This window comes from Chiloscyllium plagiosum, unplaced genomic scaffold, assembly GCF_037043375.1.
Source record: "Chiloscyllium plagiosum isolate Xiang-an unplaced genomic scaffold, Cpla_swu_hap1 HiC_scaffold_32, whole genome shotgun sequence".
Taxonomy (NCBI): Eukaryota; Metazoa; Chordata; class Chondrichthyes; order Orectolobiformes; family Hemiscylliidae; genus Chiloscyllium; species Chiloscyllium plagiosum.
The window spans coordinates 35,764,933-35,783,790 of NW_028270170.1; the positions used below are offsets into that span (position 1 = coordinate 35,764,933).

At 40.2% G+C, this 18,858-nt stretch overlaps 1 long non-coding RNA gene across 1 annotated transcript; it reads left to right on the forward strand.

The window, feature by feature from the left end:
• Window positions 1–1,817: 1,817 nt before the first annotated feature.
• On the forward strand, window positions 1,818–18,534 carry LOC122539988 (uncharacterized). Its single transcript, XR_006309224.2, has 4 exons — window positions 1,818–1,941; window positions 15,842–15,898; window positions 16,013–16,183; window positions 18,451–18,534. It is a non-coding gene; the product is annotated as an uncharacterized LOC122539988 (long non-coding RNA).
• Window positions 18,535–18,858: the final 324 nt, after the last annotated feature.

Consider the following 18,858-nt stretch of genomic DNA (forward strand, 5'->3'; position numbering starts at 1 on the left):
CTATCTCCAAGTTGTCAAGAGAAACTGAAGAGCTTATAAAGGGACATAGATAGGTGAAGTGAATTGAGAAAAATATTGGCAGTTGGACTTCTTTGTAGGAAAATACGAATTTGTCCACTATAGCAGGAAGAATAGAAAACAAATATACTTTTTATAATGGAGATGGAGAATTCTATAGTACGAAGGGATCTGGGTATGCTGTGCATGAATCACAAAACATTAGTTTACAGGTACAAGTCATTCAGAAGACAAATGGAAGTTTGGTGTACATTACAAGGGAATGGAATATAAAAGTGGGGTTTTACAGGGCATTGATGACAGCACACTAGAATACCGTGTGTAGTTTTGCTCTCATATTTGAAAAGGGATATAATTGCATTTAAAATTCAGAGAAGGTTCGCACAACTCATTCATAAAATGAAGGCCTTACCTTATGACCTTTTGATTGGATAAGCAGCTTGGACTTACATCCATTCTAGTCCATCAGAATGAGAGGTGATTACATTGGAACATTGAAGATCCCGAGGGTGGATATCAGAAAGATGTTCCCTTTGTCTGGGGGTGCTAACACAAGGAGAAACAGTTTAAGAATAAGGGGTCTTCCTTTAAGGATGGAGATGAGGAGAAATATTTTTCTCTCAATGAGTTTATAGTCTGTGGAATTCTTTTCTCCATAAAGCAGTGGAGGCGAGGTCAATCAATTTATTCGAGGCTGAGTTAAATAGTTTTTTGATAGACAAGGAAGTTGAATGTTCTGGGGTCAGACAAGAAATTGGAGTTGAGACCATAACCAGATCAGCCTTATCTTATTGAATGCAGAGAAGGCTTAGAAAATCAAACAGTCCACCCTTGCTCCTAAATCCTATGTACCGAAGAAGGTAAATTCTTACAGTAAACTGTAAAGGGGAGGGAGAATTATAGTTGAGGTAACAGTTGGTAATGCCTGCTTGCTTGGATTATAAATGAAGCCTGGAACCATCTCTTTGAATTATTCATGCTAAAAGAAAACTCATAGAGGCATACTTTGAAGGGGTACAGCAACACTGTTTGCAATGAGTGTCATCAGTTTAAATTTTCTGAAAACACCCGAGCAGTGTGAATGAAAGAGTCAAATATTACATTACTCAGGTTTAAATTTGAGTCGAACCAACAGAAAAGAATATAAGATAGGCATGGGGGATATCAGATTATCATGAGGGGTATCAGACAGACAGGAAGGATATCAGATAGGGATGACAGATTTTGGTCAAGCATGAGGGATATCGGACAGAAATGGAGATATTGAACAGGCATGAGAGATATTGGACAAGCATGAGAGATATCGTGCAGGCAGAAGATGTATCAGAAAGACATGGTGAATATTGAATAGGCAGGAGGTATATCAAAAAGGCGATGTCCTATCCAGATGGTGCCTGGTGCCTCCTAGTGGTCAATAAATGGATAGACTGAAAACTTTGGCAGCTAGTACTGTTCTAGCATCAGCAGCATAAGGCAAAGAATGGAGAAAAACTCAAACTATATTTTTTTTTAAAAATGCTCCTTAAGGCAGAAAAATGCATTGATAACTTGCCAATTTTAATTTATCAGTAAAATGTCTTAATGTTCTCATTTTATTAACATAACCAATAAAGGATAAATTGATATAAAATTTTATAATAGAATTGTTTTCTTAGCTTAGCTAGCAACAGTTAGTACTGGAGTGTTGAGCTGAGGCAATTGATATTAATATATTCTATGGTCTAAAAACATTACTACTCTTTGCTACTTTAAAAATGTAGTACTGATCTGTGTTTTGTTTTTATTGTCTTCTCTTCTAACAGAGTTGATTGACTTGAACACTGGTATTCTTTTCGGAGTGAACCCTAATGTCTGCTCGTAATGTTTGATTCCAAGCAGTGGCCTGGTCATGCACAGCATCATGAGTAATGTCCATCCTTTGCAGTAAGTTCTACTGTGGCCCATCCTGGTAAATATTGAGAAGGTGTTCCAGGAGCAGTCTTTCTCCAGCCTGTGGTTTTCTACATAATAATTTAGAGCCAGGATATGCTCTTTTGCAATATAGACTCTCAGCATATGCCAGGAATTCCTACCCTCTAGGTAGGGACATTCTGCACTTTCTAATACTGCTCATTACCTGACAAGAAGGAGTAGACCATTCAGCCCATTCCAGTCCACAGCATAAACTCTGTTTTTTTTTAACCACAGCCTAGCTCAAGAGCTTGGAGATTATTTATAACAATATAACAGCTGTCCTGACTGGTTAGCTAGTTCAGCAGAGACTGAGAATCCAACCTGGAATCTTGTGACCTAAAGGCCTATTGCTACATAGACAGCATCTTTACCCCTTCCCAATGGACATGTCCAAATAGTATATGCACTTAATAATTTGACTTGTTCCACCTTGTGCATAATATATTTTCTGTTCTGAATTATACCTTTAAAGTCTCAGCACTGAGAAAGAAATCTGTGGATTATTTACAGAACCCTGATGTCCCAATGGGAACTGATATCATTTTCCAGAAATATACTCAACAATTCCCGTACTGCAACTGAGGCCCAGGCGGGATCTTTGCAAAAGCTCATTGTGCTATGTCATTATGTAATTCTTGTCCTCTTCTGGCATTGGTGCGAAGGATTGCTTGTTTATAAAAGTCAAGTAACACAATTTCTCTTTAATGACAAGACGACACAAACAATGGCAATAAACTGTTATGTAACGGTGAATATGAGAGCTTTTGGCTTTAGAAATCTGGTTAAGAATTACTAATCAAATGACTGAAACAGTAATAACTGGTAACAAGGATTGACTTTCAGCTCAAAACATATTGACAAAATAGTGTACTGTTCAGGAAAGTAAGGATGTAGCAGGGCAGCGTAGTGGGGACATGATGGCCCACTAGTATGATCGTTAGACTATTAATCAAAAAACTCTGGGGACCCACATTCAAATCCTGCCATGGCAGATGGTGAAATTTGAATTAGAGTCATAAAACAGGGAAACAGACCCCACCCCAGCTTTAATTTTATCCATCATTTTCCATCATGCAACTGAACTCACCCTATTATGTCTGTGGTTCACTAGAAACCAAGGTAGACAGAGCATAAACGTGAACAGAGAATACTTTATTGTGTATCCTCTGAACTCCACAGTCAGTTTTAGACTGCCTTCCTTCTTAAAAGACCAGCATACTACATACTATATAAAAGACCCAACTACATACATAATACCCCTCAATGGCCTTCACCTTCACATTCTTTGGGGTTATCCTTCCATGTCTGATCTTATGTCCTAAGAACACCACCTCTGCCTTCACAAATTCTGTTTTCTTTAAGTTTGTTATCAGTTTTGCTTCTCGTAATCATTCAAAGAGCTCTGCCAATTATACTATGTGACCTTTCCATGACTCACTAAACATCATTACGTCGTTAAGATGTACGGCATAGTTTGGTAATCCATTCACAATTCTGTTCATGAGTCTTTGAAATGAGGCTGGTGTGTTCTTCCTTCCAAAGGGCATCACTTTGAATTGATATCATCCATTTGGAATTGTAAATGCAGAAACATCTTTTGCTTTCTCTGATAAAGGTATCTATAAATAACCATGCAGCAAGTTTAACTTCATGATGTAAGTGGATTGACGAACTTTCTCTATACAGTCCTCCAATCTTGGTATTGGATAGGAGTCCAATTTAGTTATGGTGTCAACCTTCTGATAGTCCACTCAAAATCGTTGGGTCTCGTCAGGTTTGGGAACTAACACAATCGGCAAACTCCACTCACTCTGACTCAGTTTGATGATATCTTCATTGAATTTTGCATCCATTTCCTCATGGACCTGTATGTCTTTGAGAGGATTAAGCCTGTAGGGGTGTTGTTTTATTGGAACAGCATTCCCTACTTCCACCTCATGTACAATGGTATTAGTTCTCATACTGCTGCAACAAACCTTTCAACTCAGTTCTTTGCTCCTGAGACAGGTAGCACACTATCCTATCCCACTCCTCTAGGACTTCCTCATTATTTAACGTAGTTTGAGGCACATCAAAATCCATACCATCTGGATTTGTTTCCTCGCCCTGCAGGGCAATAGCTAACCAACTGTTTCTCCAGTTCCCTGCCTCTAGTAAGGTTCCAACATATTCATGTGACATAGCCAATAGTTTTTTCTATCCGGCATCTTAACCAGATAGTTTACCTAACTCAACTTTTTCTTGATTTCTTAGGGACCACTAAACCTGGCTTTGAAGGGATCTCCTATCACTGGTACCAATACTAATAGGTCATCCTAATGGGAAAACGTCCAAATATTAGAGTTTTTGTCTGTCTCCTGCTTCATTCTATCTTGTACCCTCTTCATGTGCTCACCTACCCGATTTAACCTTTCCCGCACCTCTGATAAAAAGTCCGAGTATGACATCTCCAAATTTGGTCCTATCAATTTTTCTTTAATTAGTTTCTAAAGCCATCTCACTTCATGTCCTAATATTAACTCAAACAGAGTAAACTGAGTCGATTTATTTGGGGTATCTCTAATGGCAAACAATATGAACAGGACACCTTTATCCCAATTATTCGGGTTATCTTGCAATATGCTCTTAACATGGTGTTCAGGGTCTAATACCACCTTTCCAAAGCTCCCTGGGATTCAGGGTGGTATGCACTTGATTTAAAGTGCTGCATGTCTAAGCTACCCATTACTTCCTTAAACAGCCTAGCAGTAAAAGTAGACCCTTGTTCAGACTGAATCACCCTGGGTAGCCCATACCAGGTAAAGAAAGCTGCCAACTCCTCCATCATCCATTTTGCCTTAACACTCTGTAATGGAATTGCCTCTGGAAATCTGGTAGACACATCCATTATGGTAAGCAAATATTGGTTTCCACTTTCAGTTTTCAGGAGGGGACCTACACAATTAATCATAATCTGCGTGAAAGGTTCTTCAAATATGGGAATTGGCAATAAAGGTGCTGGTTTTATTAATGCCTGTGGCTTACCTACCATTTTGTACCTCTGGCATGTATGGTAAAACTTAACCACATCCTTGAGCAGTCCAGGCCAATAGAAGAGCTTTTGTACCTTAGCCTGAGTCTTCCTCACCCATAGGTGACTTCCTATTGGTAATCTACGTGCTATCTGTGATACTTCCTGCCTATATGCTACTGGCAACACAATCTGGTGCATTTCCGTCCATTTTTCCTCTGCACTAACCTGCCATGGTCTCCATTTTTGTCTTAGGATTCTATCATTAAGACAGTAACCCTCGGGAATACATTCTGATTCCTTTATTGAGTGTGCATCAATATATATATATCTTCTTTTGTCTCATCTTTCTGTTGTAAGACCATTAGCTTTTCAGGACGAAACACCTCTGCCTGACTCTCTACCTGTTCAGCTTTTTCCTGTACCATTACATCAAACAGGATGTCAGCTAACTGAACCTCAACTCCTTTGACTTTCTGTCTTACTGTAACTTATGATATTGGGGTCTTGTTACGACCCAGTCTGGAAACATTCCAAGGTATTTTTCTTTTAATTCCTCAGTTCTCTGGTCTTCCTTTGGCTTCTCCACAACAAGGGGCATCACTTCCCACCTTGGACCCTGCTAAATCATTCCCAAGAACAAACTGTATTCCTGGAACTGACACTCTGTCAATCACTCCCACTGTTACTTCCCCAGTCATGATTTGGCTCTCCAACCTGATCTGACACAGGGGAAGACTAAATTTCTGTCCATCTATTTGACAAATCATCACCCTCTCAAGCAACATGTCAGAAAGAGTGCAAATATTTTCATCTCTTACTATTAGAGACTGACCAGATACCGTATCTCCTAAAATTGTAACTTCTGTCCCTTCTCCCTCTATTCCTCCTGAGTAAACTTTATTCATAGAGGTAAAGTTTATAGAGATCAGGCACTAACTCAATACCCAGCCCCACCGAGGCTGTGAACTCTCCTGCAGCTCCTTGACTTTTCTTGGGTTTCCTTTACTACTTCCACTAATCCCACTGGCTTAGCCTCTTTTAGCACATCTTTTCCCACAGTGCCTTTCTTCAATGACCAGCATTGATACTTTATATGTCCCATCTTATCTCAGTGGAAACACCTGAGGCCTTTTGCCTCCCTCCACCCTCTTAGGCTTCTTTTTTCATCTGCGGTAAACTATTCCCAGTGCAATCTAGTATTTGTTTTTTGGTGAAGGATCACCCCTTCTCTCAATTTCTGTGCCTCACAGGATGAAATTCCTGTTGGAAGCTAAGTTTCACCTTATGCACCAATGTATATTCATCTGCCATCTCTGCAACTCTTCACACCTCTTGAACTTTCTGTTCATCCACATCAGTTCTTATCATCTCTGGAAGTGAGTTTTTAAACTCCTTCATCAGAATAGTCTCTCTTAGAGCCTCGTATGAGTTGTCTATTTTTAAGGCCTGCTCCCATCTATCAAAATTGCTATGTTTAATGCTTTCAAACTCAACATAAGTTTGACCTTATGATTCCTTCTTTATGTTTCTGAAATGCTGGCTATCCACTTCTGTACCAGTTCATTTGCACTCAAAAGAGCCTTTTTAACATCTGCATCATCTCTTAACCCCTTATCTGACAGTGCTGCAAACACCTCACTAACTCTGCCTCCCAGCTTAGTCTGAAACAGCATTACTCACAGGGTCTCCAGCCACTCCATCTGCCTAGCCAATTTTTTAAATGAAATAAAGAGGGCTTCAACATCTTTCTCATAAAAATGTGGCAATATTTTAACATTTGTATACGTCACTACTTTCTCCCTTCATCTCCATTCTGTTGACTTAACTTTCCTGACTAATTCGCAACTTTTACCTAAGTTCCAATTCTCTCTCCCTTTCTCTTCTTTTTTCTCTCTCTCTCTCTTTCTTTTTGATCAGCTAAGAACCTTTTCTCCCTTTCTTTTTCCTCTAACATGGCTCTTCTTTCCCTTTATCTTCGAAATCCAGTTGCCTCAATTTCTTTTAAGTCTTTCTAACTCTACTGCACTTGTCTGTTTCTCTGAAACACCTGAGTGCTTGACCAACTCCATTACAATTTCAGCTTTCCTTTATCCAAAGATTAGCTGGTTCAGTGAATCGGCCATGCTAAGTTGCCCATAATATTCACAGGGATGTGTAGGTTACATGCATTAGTCAGGGGTTAATACTTTCATCATACTGCCCACCCCATCTCAAACCTAGGGTTGGACATTTCACTGCAGTAATGTTTGGGATGTGAGTCTCTCTTACTCTTTGGTGACTCGCAGCAGTTGCAGCATTGAAGTTAGTGTCATGCCGGAGCTCTTTAAAGCTTAGTCATGACCTCTGAACTATACTTTTTTGCACTAGCCTTATACTTTGTGCAGTGCTGTTCTCTACTAATTGTGCAGATTCTGTTCTTTCAGCACTTACCATGCAGTCCATTAAATCATCATTTTTCTTCTCACTTTTGCATTTTCCCTTAGTCTACATTAAATTTTGACTGTCATTATTCTATTCACTCACAAACTTAATCCATATCATTCAGAATTTCTGAACTGTCTCTTCCGATTTAATCGGCTCGTCTAATTTGATATCTTACATTAATATTTTTTGTTGAGCTTTTGAAGTTGGGTCGTTGACCTAAACACAAAATTATAAAGAACTTTTGCGTGCAAAGGGTGTGCAATAACACAGGAAGCCTGACTGGAAATTGTTCAATATCAAAATCGAGCCACCAATTGGGGTTACATAGGTTAGTCGCAGCCCAGGCAGCAGACAGTTCTGCAGATCCATCCATGGCTCTGAATTAGCATTTTATAAAAATATTTGAATTAACCCATCTGGAGCAGGTGGGACTTAAGCTGGGCCTCTCAGTCTGGGATATGGACACTACCACTGCATCACAAGAAGTTCCCTGGTGGAAGTCCCAGTGGAAGGGCTCAGGTGACAAGTTCCAGCTGGACAGGCCTTTGCCTGTTACTGAGGGAACTCCTACTCAATGAGTTCCACAAGGTGATTAATTGTGATTGCCCAATGGGCCCTGTTGGGGTTATCACAAGTTGAAAATTGGGGTAGTCAAATCAAAAATACTCATTCTATAGACAATTATAAGAGATTATAAGAAGTGAAAACTACATTTTCCTTTATTCATAGAGTCATAGAGGTATACAGCACAGAAACAAAACTTTCAGTCCAACTTGTCCATGTCAACCAGATATCCAAATAAATCTAGTCCCATTTGCCAGCATTTGGCTCATAGCCCTTTAAACCCTTCCTATTCATATATCCATCCAGATGCCTTTTAAATGTTGTACTTGTACAAGACTCTATTACTTCCTCTGGCAGCTCATTCCATATATAGATCACCCTCTGCATGAAGATATTGCCCCTTAGGTCCCTTTTACATCCTCTCCCTCTCACCCTAAACCTATGTCCTCTAGTTTTGGACTCCCCCCATCCCGGGAAAAAGACCTTGCCGATTTACCCTAATCCAAGCCCTTCATGACTTTATAAACCTTTATAAGGTCAACCCTCAGCCTCCAACACTCCAGGGAAACAACCCAGCCTATTCAGCCTCTCCCTGGAGCTCAAACCCTCCAACTCTGGCAACATCCTTGTAAATCTTTTCTGAACACTTCTGAGTTTCAACATATTACAAAATATTCAGTCAACATGGCCTGAAGGTCTCTCTCATAAAGGATCCAAGCTCAGAAAAATGCATTAAGCTTAAAATATAACCGGCATTGGAAGCTCAAATTACAAAAGGGCTTCACACAGGATAGTTAATTAAAGATTTCCTGATCATCGCTGGAATATTGCATTTGGAAATCCATGCATAATAAATCTTTATTTTAAGATGACATGACTAAACTTGTCAACACATTGGGTGACAGTTAGCCTGTCTAAAACTGTATGTAATTCAAGTTCCTAAATAGCGTTTACAACGTCGCGGACAAAATGCTGAATAAATTATATTGGACCAAAGCTGTACATAAGGAGTTAATTCCCCATTTCAAAGGATAAGCAACAGAATGCTGCTAACATTCTTGTTATGCAGTTTTCTTTTTCAATCAGAGATCTACAATTTTGTTTCTCTTAATATTATTGTCTTAATTTTATTCTCTTAATATTCCTCTTAATGAGGAATATTTCACATCCAGTACAGCTATTTTCTGCAAGGTTAAGACTGGTGAATATTCTAATTTCTAGATGTTTAAATGACTCCTTGTTACTAGAAGAGAAAGAACACCCTTAAAAGGGGTGTTGGTCTTTAAACTTGGAAAATTCTGCATTTTTCAAACTGAGTTGAGAAATTAATGACCAACTGGGAATCAATCATATTGCAAAATTTGAAAAGAACAACTCTAAGGATAGGATTACGCAAAGGAGAGCCCATCTACATTCCTTATCCCCCAAAATATTCTTCAAACAACATTAAATTACGATTACATCTGGTTACTACCACCTTTTTTTATATAATATGTTTTCTCTGTGCAAATTAGTTGCTGCATTTTCTATATTTCAAAAGTGATGACACCCCAAAACAGTGGAGTGCTCTGGGATATTCTATGGTTGTGAAAAATGCTAAGTAACTTCCAAGGTTTTCAGATAAACCTTTGGAAAGCATATTATTTTGAACAATCATTATTTGACTTGAATATCTGTTCCATTTTGCATTTCATTATATTCACAAGCCTTGATTTTTAAAAAGTTATTTATTTATTAAAGAAACATAAACATTGCATTGCTTTAAATGGTTAAATGTTTGGACAATTAAAATGTCCAAAATTATCATCAAAATGATCATATCACTACCTAGTTTCAACATGGGCATAAAGAACCCAATCAATCAAGACCCGTAAGTATTCACACAATGCACGGACTTCCTTATTCTTTCCAGTGTCACTAAGACGTGTGGTGCTCAGAACTGTACATAATATTCCAGTTGGTTAGTATACTCCCCTGGGTGTACATATGCACAAGTCATTAAAGGTGCTAGGACAGCTCGAGATACCTGTTAATAAAACACACAGTACTCACAGGGCATTGATAAAGTTATCAAAGTTTTGCCATACCAAAGGGCTGCTCTGGTTAGAGAGAGATCACTGATGGAGGTTTAATTTGAGGGTTACCATACCTCAGGGAAAATGGTGAGATGGAGAGTCTTTCAGCCAGTGTAGGAAGTGGAACCCCATGCTGTGGCATCACACTGTATGAGAAATCAACTGAAATAACTGAATCCCTGCAGTGAAGGGGGACATAGAATACAAGAGTCCATGCTGAATTTCTACAGTGCATTGGTTAAATCTCAAATGGGGCATTGTTGACAGTCCTGATTGTCACACTTTATAAAGGATGTGAATGCATTGGAGAGAATGCAGAAGAAGTTTACGAGAATTGTTCCAGGAATGAGAAAATTCAATAAGGAGGCTGGGCTGGAGAAATTGCCATTGCATTCCTGAGAGAGGTGGAGGCTGAGAGGAGATTTAACAGATGTTTTTAAAAAAACCTTGAGTGATCTGAACAGTGTAAATAGAGAGAAGCATTTCCTTCTCAGAAAAGGATTGAAAACCAGAGAGTATGGTTTTAAAATAGTTTGTAAAAGAAGCAAATGCGAGATGAGGAAAAAAATAACACCTTCTTCATACAGCAAATGATCTGGATTTGGAATGCACTGCCTGGAAATATGGTGGAGGCAAAATTCAATTCAAGCATTCAATAGAAACAATGCACAGGGTTATGGGCAAAGGGCAGGAATTTGGCACTAAGTCAAAATGCTGAGAGAGTGGCACAGACATAATGCACAGAATGGCCTCTTGCTACATTGTAACAATTCTGTGATTTTGTGAAGTGTTTTTTAGATTTTTGAAGACATCAGGGAAACAACTCCACAAAGGCCAGTATCCCAACACCAAGTCACCCTTTATTTACACATGGAGACTCCTAGACACTGATCCAGGATGTCTGACACTCCACTTCTTATCTATAAGCCAGGGCACCCTAAGTGGAACCAAATAAACAGCCCCAATCAGGGAACTCATACAAGGTCCATTTGGCTGACTTGCTGCAATCACTACAGTCAGCATTATCAGATGGAAGTGCTCGATTTTCTATGGAACTAACAAGCCTGAGGACATAGTAGTAGCAGAGCTGGTCAAATCTTGAAACCAGAGAGGGGATAGCATGGTGGATATAACTAGGCAATTCATTGTGGGGCCATGTAACTGAGAATACTATTCAAATAAATGGAACTCACATTCCCTCTGGTCATCAGGCTGCAACTCTCAGCTCAGCATACAACACCATTTTCCTGCTGTAAACTATTCTTTATTGTCTCCTAATGTTTTCTAATCATTATTTATCTTTTCTCTGAACATATACCACAAAGCGGAGAGTGTCCATTGAGTTCCTGAATTCTGCCTTGCAGGTAATATACTGGCTGTTTAGAGTCAGGAGATGAGTTACTTGCCACAAAATTCCCAGCTTATGATATGCTGTTAGAGCTACAGAATTTATATGGCAGATCCAGTTGAGCTTCTGGTCAACCGTAACCCCCAGGAGGTTGCTGATGAGAGATTCAGAGATTGACTAATGCTGATAAATGGTGAGAGAGACAGTTCTAAATTCTCTTCCTGGCACTTGTGTGAGTCAAATATTACTTGCCTCCCATGTCTGAGCGTTGTCTACATCTTGTTGCACAAGGCATATATTTGGAAGGAGCTGTTTTTGTAAGGTGTGTTCAGGAGGGTTTCCTAACTCAGGTACGTTGACAGGCCGACGAAGGGAGAGGCCATTTTGGATTTGGTGCTTGGCAATGAATCGGGACAGGTGTCAGATCTTGCGGTGGGAGAGCATTTTGGTGATAGTGACCACAACTGCCTCACATTCTACATAGCTATGGAGAAGGAGAGAAGCAGGCACAATGGGAGGCTATTTAATTGGGGAAAAGGAAACTATGATGTTATCAGACGTGAGTTGGGAAGCAATTGCTCCATGGAAAGGGCACTATAGATATGTGGAGACTGTTTAAGGAACAGTTGTTGCGAGTGATGCATAAATGTGTTCCTCTGAGACAGGCAAGAAGGTATAAGATAAAGGAACCTTGGATGACGAGAGCAGAGGAGCTTCTCGTCAAAAGAAAGAAGGCAGCTTACGTAAGGTAGAGGAAGCAAGGGCCTTGCTCAGCTCGAGAGGATTGCAGGCAGGCAAGGAAGGAGCTCAAAAATGGTCTGAGGAGAGCCAGGAGAGGGCACGAAAAAGGCTTGGCAGGAAGGATTAGGGAGAATCCAAAGGCATTTTACACGTATGTGAGGAATAAGAGAATGATCAAAGAAAGGGTAGGGCCGATCAGGGATCAGCACGACTTTGTGAGGGGCAGGTCATGCCTCACAAATCTTATTGAGTTCTTTGAGGATGTTACTAGACAAGTTGATGAGGGTCGAGCTGTGGATGTGGTGTATATGGACTTCAGCAAGGCATTTGATAAGGTTCCCCATGGTAGGCTCATTCAGAAGGTCAAGAGGAATGGGATGCAGGGAAATTTAGCTGTCTGGATACAGAGTTGGCTTGTCAACAGAAGACAGCTAGTGGTAGTGGAAGGAAAGTATTCTACCTGGAAGTCAGTGGTGAGTAGTGTTGCACAGGGCTCTGTTCTTGGGCCTCTACTTTTTGTAATTTTTATTAATGACTTGGATGGGGAGATTGAAGGATGGGTTAGCAAGTTTGCAGACGACACAAAGGTTGGAGGTGTCGTTGACAGTATAGAGAATTGTTGTAGGCTGCAGCGTGACATTGACAGGGTGCAGAGATGGGCTGAGAGGTGGCAGATGGAGTTCAACCTGGATAAATGCGAAGTGATGCATTTTGGAAGGTTGGACTTGAAAGTTGAGTACAGGATTAAAGACAGAATTCTTGGCAATGTGGAGAAACAGCGGGATCTTGGTGTGCAGGTACATAGATCCCTTAAAATTGCCACCCAAGTGGACAGGGTTGTTAAGAAAGCATAGGTGCTTTGGCTTTCATTAACAGCGGGGTTGAGGTTAAGAGCCGTGAGATCTTGTTGCAGCTCTATAAAACTTTGGTTAGACCGCACTTGGAATACTGTGTTCAGTTCTGGTCGCCCTATTATAGGAAAGATGTGGATGCTTTGGAGAGGGTTCAGAGGAGGTTTACCAGGATGATGCCTGGAATGGAGGGCTTATCTTATGAAGAGAGGCTGACTGAGCTCAGACGTTTTTCATTGGAAAAAAGAAGGAAGAGAGGGGACCTAATTGAGGTGTACAAGATAATGAGAGGCATAGACAGAGTTGATAGCCAGAGACTTTTTCCCAGGGCAGAAATTGTTTACACGAGGGGTCATAGGTTTAAGCTGTTTGGCGGAAAGTATAGAGGGGATGTCAGAGGCGGGTTCTTTACGCAGAGAGTTGTGAGAGCATGGAATGCATGGCCAGCAGCAGTTGTGGAAGCGAGGTCATGGGGATATTTAAGAGACTGCTGGACAAGCATATGGTTACAGAAATTTGAGGGTTCGTACATTAGGTTTACCTTACATGAGGATCAATGGTCGGCACCACATCATGGGCTGAAGGGCCTGTTCTGTGCTGTACTGTTCTATGTTCTGTGTTCTATGTTCTATATTGCTCCTGTATCACAGGAATTGCAAGTGGAACTTGAACATTGTGCAATCATCAGCAAACATTGCTGTTTTTCACTTTATGATGGATAAAAGACTTTCGCTGAAACAACTGTAGATGGTTGGGTTTAGGGTGTCAGGGTGGTATATTACTGGCATTACTAAATCTCTGTGCTTATTGAATAAGAAGAGCATTTTAATGGAGTGAGACCAGTATCGTTATGTTTGCTCCCACCTACACATGACAAACCAAGACTAACATCAAAAGAAAAGAAAGAACATGCAACCATACAGCACCTTTCACTTCAAGATATCTCAAAGAACTTTGCAGTCAAAGAAGTACTTTGGCATTTGGTCTCTGTTGTAATGTTAGGAATCATAGCAGCTACTTTGATCACATTGAAGACCCCATAGAAAGCAATGAATTAATGGTTATATAATCTGTTTTTGTGGAATGTTGCTTAAGAATAAATACTGTGCAGGTCATGGCAGGAAGAACATCACTTTGTAGCTCAACATTACTGCAGATGCTGGAGTCTGTGCTGCAAACAAAAAATGCTGAAAATTAAAACAGGTCAGGCAGCATCCATGGAGAGAGAGCAAGCCAACTTTTCAGGTCTGGATGATTCTTCATCAGAGCTGATATGAAGTGGAGGGAGCAGCTGGGGGTGTGGTGGGTGGTGGTTGGTGTGGAGCCATTTTGTTTGGCTTTATTGAAAGGAAAGCGTTATTGTATCATCCTTGCTCTTGCAAGGGTTCTTTTCACAGATTTGACAAATGGTAAGGGAAAGCCCCCTTTTAAGATGGAGACTGCTTTGAGCACATATTTTGCAATTGTATGCCACAATTCCAAATAAATAACTAAGTTGCATTCAGAATCAAAGACTTCTTTAGAAGAATTAACCAACCGTGCCTAACTCAGTAAGCTAAGAGGCATCAAATTGAAAGAAAAAGTGTACAATGCCACAGAAGATTTGGAAAATTTTACAAACCAGGTAAGGATGTCAAAAAATTGATAAAGGGGAGGAAATTTGAATGTGAGAGTAAACTAGGAATAATTATAAAATCAGTTAGGATAAGCTTCTACATGTATATAAAATGGAGAGCAGCTAAAGTAAACACTGGTCTCTGTGAGGATAAGACTGGGAATTGTTGGAATCAAGGAAATGCAGAGGCTTTCAACAAGTATTCTGTATCAGTCTTCATGGCAGAAGAGGTAGAAAGTATCCTAAGAATAGTAGAAAATCAAGGAGCAAAAGGCTAAATGGAGCTTAAATTATTACCACTGCAGAAAAGGTACTAGGGAAACAGATGGGATGATGGTGGGACAAATTCTTTGGAGCTAATTGGGCTCTTAAAATACGTGACTGCAGATGTTTGTGGATAATTGGTTGTATTCTTTCAAAGTTTTGTAGAGTCTGGAAATCTGTAAGTGTAACAGTTCTGTTCAAGTAAAGAGTGAGACGGAAAGCAGGACACAAAAGGTTAGTTGGCCTAATATCTGCTGCTGAGAAAATATTGGAGACATTATTAAAGGAAGAGCAGCACGACATTTAGAAAATCATAATACAATCTGCCAGGGTCAGCACAGTTTTGTGAAAGGGAAATATTGGATATGCTTGAGCATGTAACAAGCTAGGTGGATGAATAACTACCAGTAGATGTAGTCTGTTGGATTTTCAAAAGTAATTCAGCAAAGTGCCATGTAAGATCCTATGATTCTAAGAGGTTGGTAATATATTAGATGCAACATACAATTATAGTTAGCTGTAACGTATTAGCATTGAGAGGATTAACTGACAGAGAGGAAACAGTAAGTCAGGAAGAATCGGACATCTTCAGGTTGGCAAAATATAATTAGTGAAATACCAGGATTTCTCCTATTTACAATCTCCATTAATGACTTGGATGAAAGGGCCAAATGTATTATACACAAATTTACTGTCAGTACAAAGATCAATAGGGAAGCAAGTTGTGAAAAGGACACAAAAAATATACAGAGCATATTTACATTAAGTCTGTGTACAAAAAGAATTGGCAGATAGAGAATAATGTCAGAAAATGTGAAGTTGTCCTTTTTGATGTGAAGAATAGAAAATTAGAATAATATTTAAATGGAAAAAAGTCTGCAGAAAGCTTTGACGTGGAGGGATGTGAGGGTCTTCATTCATTGAAGTTACAATTTGAGTGCATGTTAATGAACTTCTTTGCTGTGGTCTATACAGGAGAAGACTGGAACGACTCTTGTGGGGATGCTAGGATATCGATGTCCCAACAACTAAGTAAGTGCATTCTTCATTCCTGTGCAACTCTCACATTAACCCTGCTGTCAATGTCTTTCATTACACACCACTTTGACATATTGGCCATGACACCTTGTCTCTTGTGTCTTGCAGGTGCCAACAGGATGTTCAGGACCTCAAGAGAAGCACAGCCTCGCTGCCAGAAGCCACGACCTTGACCTCTGAGGGAGAGAGCATCAAGGCCTCAGAGGGACAATGAGCAAGTTTGACTCCTATCTTGGCTGATAGATGGACAGATTACAACTCCGTATTCCTGGCTAAAAGGTGTTCAGATGAGAAAGAGAATGCAATAAAAGAGGAGGGATTGGGGATCACAATGTTGATGAAGGAACTAACTATGACAATGAGGAGGGATGATACCTTGGAAGGATTATCAAATGAGGTCATATGGGTAGAAGTGAAAAGCACAAAAAAGGCAAACATACTGTTGGGTATACACTATGCACACCCAAACAGTCAGGAAGTGATAGAGGAACAATGATATTATAACATTTTAGAGAAGTAAAAGAATAATAAGGCAGTAAAGGAATGGAATTTTAACTACCCAATTATTAATTGGGGTAGTTTCAGTGTCTGAAGTAGGGAGGGAGCAATGTGTTTACATTGCATTCATGATACCAATTTTAGACAGTATGTAGAAAGTCCAACAAGGGAGGATGCTGTTCTGGTCCTAATATTCAGAGCTGTACTGTGGCAGGTGGAAGTGGTATCAGTAGAGGAGTATTTTGGAGATAGTAACCATAACTTAGTTAGAATCAAGATAGGTTTGCAAAAGAATAAGCATGTGCTATGTATAAAAGTTCTAATCTGGGGAAAGGTTAATTTTACTCAGATAGGATATAACTTGGCGTAAGTGGACTGGAAGCATCTATTTGTAGAAACAAAATTGTCAGAGCGGTGTAAGCATTTAAAGAGGAAATAGCAAAGGTACAGGGCAAATGTATTCCCGTAAAGAAAATGGGAGGGGCCAATAACAGAGAACCCTGGATGTCAAGACACATAAATGTTTAGATTAAGAAGAAAAGAGAAGCTCATACAGATACCAAGGACTCAATATGTCAGAGTCCTTACACAAGTGTAAAAAATATCAAGGGAAATGTAGACAATAAATTAGGGAAGCTAAAGGAGTGCATGGGGAAGCATCAATGGGTAGAAGAATTGAAAATTCCTTCATAGGAAGGATGTGGAGGCACTGGAACGGGTGCAGAGGAGGTTTACCAGGATGTTGCCTGGTATGGTAGAAAGATCGTATGAGGAAAGGCTGAGGCACTTGGGGTTGTTTTCATTGGAGAAAAGAAGGTTTAGGGGTGACTTGATAGAGGTGTACAAGATGATTAGGGGTTTAGATAGGGTCTACAGTGAGAATCTTTTTCCACGTATGGAGTCAGCTATTACAAGGGGGCATAGCTTTAAATTAAGGGGGGGTAGGTATAGGACAGATGTTAGGGGTAGGTTCTTTACTCAGCAAGTCGTGAGTTCATGGAATGCCCTGCCAGTAGCAGTGGTGGACTCTCCCTCATTATGGGCATTTAAGCGGGCATTGGATAGGCATATGGAGGATAGTGGGCTAGTGTAGGTTAGGTGGGCTTGGATCGGCGCAACATCGAGGGCCGAAGGGCCTGTACTGCGCTGTATTCTATTATGTTCTAAAACCTAAAGGGTTTTTTTAAACATATAAAGAGCAAGGGAATAACTAGGAAAAGGGTATGGCCCATTAATGACCTAGAGATAATCTGTGTGTGGACTCAGAAGACATAGACACAGTCCTCAATGACTACCTTGTATCAGTCTTTACATTGGAAAAGGATGATGCAGATGTAGACATCAGGGTGAAGGACAATGAAATATTAGACAAAATTAACAGAGACAGAAGAGCTACTAGTGGGTTTAGCAGCCTTAAAAATTGATACATTGTAAGACCTTGATGAGATATATCCCAAACCATTGGAGGAATAAATTAAAGAGATATAGGGGCTTTGGCGGTAACTTTCAAATCCTCTTCACTACAGTTGAGATGCAAGAGGACTGGAGGACTGGTAACATTGTCCCGTTATTAAAGAGGATGGAAGAGGTAGACCAGGAAATTACAAGCTAATCAGACTAACTTCAGTAGTGGGGAAGTTATTGGAAAGAATTCCGAGGGACAGAATATATCTGGATTTGGAGAGACACGGACTAATCAGGGACAGCCAGCCTGGGTATGTTAGGGGAAGGTCCTGATTGATAAATGATCAAGAGTTTTGACGACATAACCAGCAGTGTTAGTGAACGTAATTTATTTAATGCGGTCTACTCAGACTTAAGCAAAACTGTTGAAAAACTCCCTCATGACAAACAGATCAAGAAAGTAAAATCCCATGGATCCAAGATGGTGGCAGTGGAGTAGCAGCACAGTGTGCATGTTCCTCAGCCCAGGAACCTGTAGTTCATCTATTCTGTTCAATTTTATTATTTTTCTCTATCTTTCTCTGTTTTTGATGTTTCCAATGAGTATAGTTAATATCAAAATTCATTCTACCTTCATTTAACAGCTTCAGCTGAGAGCTTCTCCTGATCCAGAGACAGGGTGGCTTCCAGCAGACCAGAGTAGCAGTCGTTCTTGGCTTGGTGGTCCTGGCCCTGAGGAATGGTCTCCCGACATGGCAGTTTATCCCGGTATTGAGGTCTCATCTGCATTCCAGCTTAATCTTCAGCAAATGCTTCCAACCCCATTGTTACAATGGCCCGGTGTGCCAAAATGTAGCGGCATTTCCTTCGGCGCAAGATTCCGGCCCATTGATCCAACAGCTTGGCATTTTAAATGGTGCTATTGGTGGCAGTTTTCTTTGGGATTTTGGCTCAGTTTTTCTGGCATCCCACCATTTTGTGCCAGTGTGGCGTTCTCATCATGGATTGATGATCTCACTCCGGCTGTGTATAAGCTCTTGATCGGCTTCCTC